The sequence below is a fragment of the Schistosoma haematobium genome, chromosome 3 (genome assembly GCF_000699445.3).
Source record: "Schistosoma haematobium chromosome 3, whole genome shotgun sequence".
Lineage (NCBI taxonomy): Eukaryota > Metazoa > Platyhelminthes > Trematoda > Strigeidida > Schistosomatidae > Schistosoma > Schistosoma haematobium.
The window spans coordinates 27967408-27974721 of record NC_067198.1 but is presented as its reverse complement, the minus strand read 5'-3'; positions in this window follow the sequence as shown (position 1 = coordinate 27974721).

Here is a 7314-nt window from a genome sequence, read left to right as displayed (position 1 = left end):
ATAACGAGGAAGGAGGATAAGCTTTCTCTGTACATTGCGCTTTGGTTATCAGTGGAACAGCGGGAAGCATAAAAAACCGAGGGTGAAATTATAAATCTCTCTAGATCGTTATTATGTCTCGTCAACGTCTAAATTAAGAAATGATGAGTGTCTGGAACAAACATAGGATAAACGTTTTCACAACATCATACGAGGTACATTGCTATTTCAACACCGCACTAGTTAGGAGTTTGGTACAAACTGACAAGTCATGTCCAAAGGATTCCGCTAGCCATTTATAACGAACAAGTCCTACACGATGACAGTCTATCAGCTTACCTTGTGGTAACAGAATGTCGTATAACTATTCCATCGTTCCTGTGACATCTGATGAGAACGATGAATCGATGCTCACACCCAACACCCTCCTACTACTAAAAGACTGGTAATTTGAGGATTATTTGCTTTATTACGGACAGGTACTCAGAACGATAGAGATAGGCAAACTGTGTACTTAATGCCTTCTGGAGTCGGTGAATGAAAGAATAGGTTCTGTTACTGCAAGTGAGACAGAAATGGCTTCGCAAACTTTTGGTTAGATGGTATAGTGCTGGTGGCTAACGACTTTACTATTTTCGGCTCATAGCTAGTGGATAAGTATGAGGTAGATGGAGATGGTCTTGTAAGAACAGTAACGGTATGTACGGAAGAAGGATTTATAAGAAGGGAAGTGTTCGGGCTTTGTCTTAGGGAGGGAACTGAATAACCGCCGGTTGTCGTTCAAGTTTATAGGTATACAGGCGTACTTGCTATAAGTCCTGCACTTCCCATTATGGTAGGAAAGTTAGCTAGTACGGCAATGGCTTAATATATTCAAAATTATCCGTATGAAGGTAGAGGGATTTCGGTACCTAGGGTAACAAAATAATATGCTGAAAATCCCCCAAAAGTGTTTCACTGAACAGCATTGCTATTTTCTTGTTCTTTTTCATTGTCTTATATTTTACTTTTAATAATGTCTCTTGTAACCACATTCACAGTTGTCAGTCTTCGTTGCCTGGGGTTTTATTACTTGGATTTTGTTAAAGAATTGCCCTTATCACTTAATTTTACTGTTTCATGTTGCCAGGTCATTGCCAATGGAGTCGTGTTTGACTAAACTCAAGGTCACAGCGTGATCCAATTAATGCTTGTTGATATTTGACGGCCCGATGAAAACGGTTATTCGAGTCCTTGAAAATAAAGATTTGATCCCATATTGTTAGGAATGTTCTAGTTGATTCCCAGCTACAGAACAGATATTGACTAACCATTCTTTTTGCTGTTTAGCACGATATTTTGTACTAGGGAAACATTTTACTGTGTGGAACAGACTGTACCGTTGGAGGTATTCTGTACTTTTGATATTATTTGTTTTCCTTCTTGGAATAAAGCCATTCAAGTTGAGCACAGAGTTTGTGTTTTGATATAATTTAATACGAGACATTCAAAACTTTTTGCACGCTATACAGAACTTAGTTTGGCCTCATCGAATAAACTTTGGTTAGTCAGTTCTGAGTTTAGACCAAATACTGGAATTCTAGTAGTTACACTAAGTTTGCAGCACCTTACATACTGAAACTTCTGGATCTTATATGCATCTTTACCTACAATTTGTGCTGATTTGCTTGGACACCATAACATACTTGTAGTGGCATTGGACCATAACCACACAATCTTCAAAGCTGAACACAAGACTACTCAGAAAATAGATATTCAATATTTAACACGGAGAAATACCTAACGATGGAGAAGGCGCGAATAAAGAGTTGAATGGACTGGAGTTGATCGAGTGGCATGGCTCGGGCATGCAGGCGTGGTCTCTGCTGAATGTTACCTTATATCTTCTATTCATATTAAATATATTGTTCCTTCTCTAGACTAACCTTGTTCTACATCATGTATTGGTAATTGATAGGATACAGTGAGTTGGTGTAGTCGATGGTGTGACTTCCATGTAAGATCTTATGGATTAGGCAGTTATATCATGACAAATCTACAAATTTAGGATTAGGTCTATTATTAGAGCAGTACTAATATCATAGTAGACCATAATTCTACATACTCATTAAACCCTACAGACGGATGTTCAAAAACAGAACGACTTAGCTGTTTCTCCTCATGGAGTTTTTCAGCAATAATTAACGTTTATTCACGGTCAGGAACACATCAAACCAGCACTTTAAGTCAATGCCCTACAAGGTCCCTGGAGGCAAGCAAGCAAACACGGAATCGAGATGTATAACTATGAACATCACGCATCATACACATAATGACCTATATTATCGAGAACAGTCCGGTTGATAACCAAGAAGGTGAGAAGGGGGAAAAGAAAATGTTACCGCACGCCGGACTTTGAAATGGTTGTTCATAAAAATTACCACAACGTATAGCATCTAACTAGAAGTTATAAGTAATCATACCAAACAACTGCCCTAAATCGTTATTCCTCGTTGCAAAAAATTTGATAGTTATCCTTAAAGATATGGAAGTATTCTCAAGTCAGTAAAAGCTTACTATCAAGTTCCTGTAGTAGTAGATGGTATCTCCAAAATGGTCATGACAATCCCTTTCCGACCTGAATTTTTACTCACGTCTGTTAAGCTGTAAAACATCACATAGACAACATAAAATAATTTTGCCAGAGAAGGTACATGCCATTTATGCGGGCATGATTTTTAATTTGCAACATTAATTTGCTCACAGTACGCTTCCTATGTAGGGTTGTTAAATAAATAAAATTAATAAAGATAAAAGACAGCACATTCATGCAGATGTCCCACAGAGTTGATGATAAAGTTTATGTTTTAGTATTGCACTGTGAGTACAGTTTTTATAATTCGTTTCGAAAATGGCATCGCGCTTATTCCGTACATCAGGTTCAAACTCTAAGTCGTTTCAGAACTCTGGTGATGCTAAGTATTTATGCAATTCCACTTTCAAGAAGTTTGAATTTGTAGTGAAGTAAATACTAAGAGTGCTTGGTATGAATTAGGACCCTGGAAAACGCGTACGTTACGTTTATTTCAAACGTGAGGAGCTTCATAGATGGGATTTGAGGGCGTAATGCTGAAAAGGGAGACAAAGGAGTACTAAGGCATTTGAATATAAACCCCAAACAATCTTTATCAATTTGTAGTGGAGCACAAAAAGGTATGATAAATTGGTAGATAAAACCCATACTAGCCAAAGTGAGGTGTTGTTATAGCCTTCAGATAAGAGAATAAATTTGGTAGAGAACAATGTGTCATGATATCTAACAAGGTGGAATGGGTTCAAAAGATGGAAGGGAAGTAGAAGTAAGCATAAGGAAGGTTTGTCTATCAGAATGAAAAATGCATAAAAAGAGTGTAGTGCTAAGAAACTCTAATAACAATATCTTATATTGTAAGCTTTTCTAAGTTCTCTTTTTTCATCTGATGCCAGCAACTAAGTCATAATGTAAAATTCTATGTTAGCATGTTATCGATTATCTTAGTAGGACAGTGATTTCAACACAAAATTGGAAATATGAGTCTGGGTGATGAGCATAGGAGAACAAACTCAGTATTACTGATTGATTGCCTTGTCTTTAATCATTACGAGCCTGAAACAAACGAAATGTTCCGCCTCACAAAGATGGGTGAATTCAAGGCATCGTCCTCATCATTAATGCCTTCTGGTCTGTAACTTTTCCCTCCCTCCACCCGTGCTTTTAAATGTTTTGAATTCGTATTGCAATTACAAACGTTCACGGCTTTGTGATTGACAGTGGGGTGAAAATCAACCATTATTTCGATTCTGCACTTAAAGGACTATTAGCACACAAAGTCTGAAGTAATATCCAATTCGTTGAACTTCCTCGGAGATACCACAGAAATTCACGGTATTCTGAAACTAGAAAATACAGAACAGAGCACTCTGGAAAATTTTATGTGTTACGTGCATCTTCGTCTTGTTAGCTATTATCGACAGTTCATCTTGATCCGCCTCTCAGATAAATCATTACTGTTGAAATGCAAAACCAAACGAGCTGGTCAAAACTAGTGAGACAGCACTCAGCTTACAAAACATAGTCTCAAGGTCAACGGTGTATGCATAAAACCTCACTAAATCACAAAAGGGTCAATGAAATGTTCTGTCTTTTCAAAATGTGTCGTATAAACATCAAACTAGATGCACGTGAATAGATATTTCCGCGTCATAATTGCTCAAATCGATCAGCATATCCGCCATCAATTGAACACGAAAACTTTGGATCTATATCTAACATCCCTTGGAATTATTTCCCCCACATCATCACAATAGTGGATGTATATTTAGACTTATGACCATGCACAATGCTGACAGTAACAAGTAAACCATACATTTTGTATTTATTAGTTTCTGCCTTCTGTTAACGTATTCTTTATATACGTTTTTGAAGTGTTAGCTGGGTAAAAATACTTTCATATTTGTATTAGCCCGCAGCAGATTCTATAGGGTTTTTGTAACCCAGACTAATACCGGTCTTCACCTGGCATGAATCTGTAAACTGTCCATTCTCCATCTACAACATTGTAGGGAAATCCGTCTTATGAATTCTGTATAATGTTCGCAACCGAAATAAAAAGCTGAAAAAGACATCCATAGCATTTTATTGAACAGTATTGTCATTAACTTGTTTCTTTCCCCTGTCTCGTAGTTTAACTTTTATTCACGTCTCTTTTAACCGCAATTTATATTCTTCAGTCTTCCTCATCCGAACTTTTATAATGCAACTTTGGTTGAAGACCTGCCTCTTGTTACCTAATTTTACTGTTGCATGTTGCCAGACTGTTGACAATAAAGTCGTATTTGACCGAGCTCAAGTTGACGGCGTGATTCGGTGTGTGACCTTCGACTGTCAGTCTGCAAATGTTACTGCAATCCACGTAGATGGACATCTGATCCTATCTTGTCGGGAACATTTTCATTGGTCCTCAGGCATCGGATTCTTGTTTATTAAATTCCTTTTGTGGTCGCACAAGCTAGTCTGTGTTAGCACAGTCGGTACCGTTTTAGGTATTTTGTACCTTTGATACAATTTAATATCTTTCTTAAATTAGAACCGTTCAAATTGAACACGGAGTTTGTGTTTCTATATAATTTAATACGAGTAACTCAAAACGCTTTATACGCTATACAGAAGAACGTAGTCTGACTCAAGCTGATAAATTTTGGTTCGTTGGTCCTGGGTTCCATGAGATATTGACATTTCGGTCATTACCATTACCAACACTTAGGAAAGCAGTAGTTTCAAATGGTTCAGATGGTTGTGGACGGAATAGAAGAAGCTTTCGCTTAACACGCTTCCGTGTCTAGTGGCAGGGGATCACCAAAACCTCCAGGCAGGAACCTAGGTATTTTAACATTAAAAGAGTAAAAATAAATTGGCAAATCATCGTATGATACTATCCTTCATCCTTAAGAATAGATCAAGTTTCCTTTTGAAGGACTCCTCGAAAGTCGCTAGGACTCGCTCGGCCGGCAGCGAATCCCAGCATTTGACAACTCCTAGAGAGTAGAAGCTGTGTCTACAGTCCGTTCTGCTGTGTTGTATCCACAAACTCTGGGTGTTACCCCTCAGGTTAATGGTGGAGCTAAACTTAAGTAGGTGTTTAAGAGGATGTTCAGAAGTGTCAAGGGTACTGTAAGTCGGTGAAGAATATTTGTAGCTCAGGTGGACGATTTTGGTGGAGTTTTGTTCTCTGAGCTGGATGGTTTGGTCGTGGAGCTTTCATCGTTCTTCTAAACGACATCATCAGCACAAACTTCAGATAGAAGTGAAGTGTTTGAATTTCTCCATATGTATCTCAAAGCTTGTTCTGTGCACCTCGACGTTGATTGGTTCTTATTGACCTTAAGTTTGTCGTCGTTTACTTCTTTGTTTTGGTTGTGTCTCCCATTGGTTCGATTTTTGTCCCTATATTTGTGAATGATCTTTCTGACTGGTTGGTAAGTTGGATTGATTTCAATATGCTTGTTGATTTCTGAATGACCTGAGTGCCAGGCTTCTAAAAATTCTCTGGTTTTTTTGGAGTTTCCTCTGTCTAAGATTTCCACATTTTTCCAATCGTGTAGGTGAACAACAATTAGCAGTCAAACGCCATGATATCTACTCACTTATATCAATACGCGTGGGCAACTGTGGACACTCAAACCAATGAGAGACACAACCAAAACAAAGAAGTAAACAATGACAAATTTAAGGTCAGTAAGAACCAATCAACATCGAGGTGCACAGAACAAGCTGTGAGACGCATACGGAGAAATTCGAACACTTCACTTCTACCTGAAGTTTGTGCCGATGATGTCGTTCAGAAGATCGATGAAAGCTCCATGACCAAACCATCCAGCCCAGAGAACAATACCCCACCAAAATACTGTAAGTCCTTAGGTCACCTCTGAGACGCCATACTCTTAATGGGTAAAGGTTAAATGATTGAAGGCGCTCTTCATAAGGTTTAAATTTGAGTCCTCGAAATGATTTCGTGGCTCGCCAATGGATACGCTCCAGAGTGTCATTATCCTTTTGGATTGAGGGAGGAAATACTATGTTTCCGTACTCTGAATGGGGACGAATAAAACTATCGAAGATTATATGGAAAGTTCTACCGTCAAACTGGCCAAAAATGCGCTCCAACGTTACCAGTGCAAGGTTTGCTCGGAAGGCATTTTTGTCACAGTTAGCCTAAGACTTAAAATCGTGGGGCACCAGGACTCCAAAATCTTTTTCCACTCGGGATACTACTAGAGGGGAGTTTTTTAAGTTGTAACTGTAGTCTGCGACAGGTCGCAGATGGACTACTTTACACTTTGACGTGTTAAAGGTAAGTCCATTATCGTCTGCCCAACTTTGAAGTCGAGTCAGATCCTCCTGAAGTGATTGCATATCGTCTTGGTTGCGTATCCTTCTCCAAAGTTTCACGTCATCGAGAAAAAGTAAAAAGTCTGACGTTACCTGTTGAGGAAGATCATTTATGCAGATCAAGAAGAGAAGAGGTCCTAGTACTGAGCCCTGGGGGACCCCACTAGGAAATTCCATAGCCTGAGATAAAGTGAAATTAAAATGTCGATTTTTCAGGTATGAAGTGAGCCAATCGATTGGGTGTCATTAATAAAATTAAAATAAAACGTACGAACAATAGCACCCTCTACGAAGACAAACGCTAGTGAAGAAGATGCAGGTTTTACGCGTGCAATCCTCTCCGAGTAGGATAAAGCTGGAAAACCTGCTGGCATCTAAATATCTGGGTCTTACATTATTCAACTCTATGGAATCGTTTAAGACTGCTT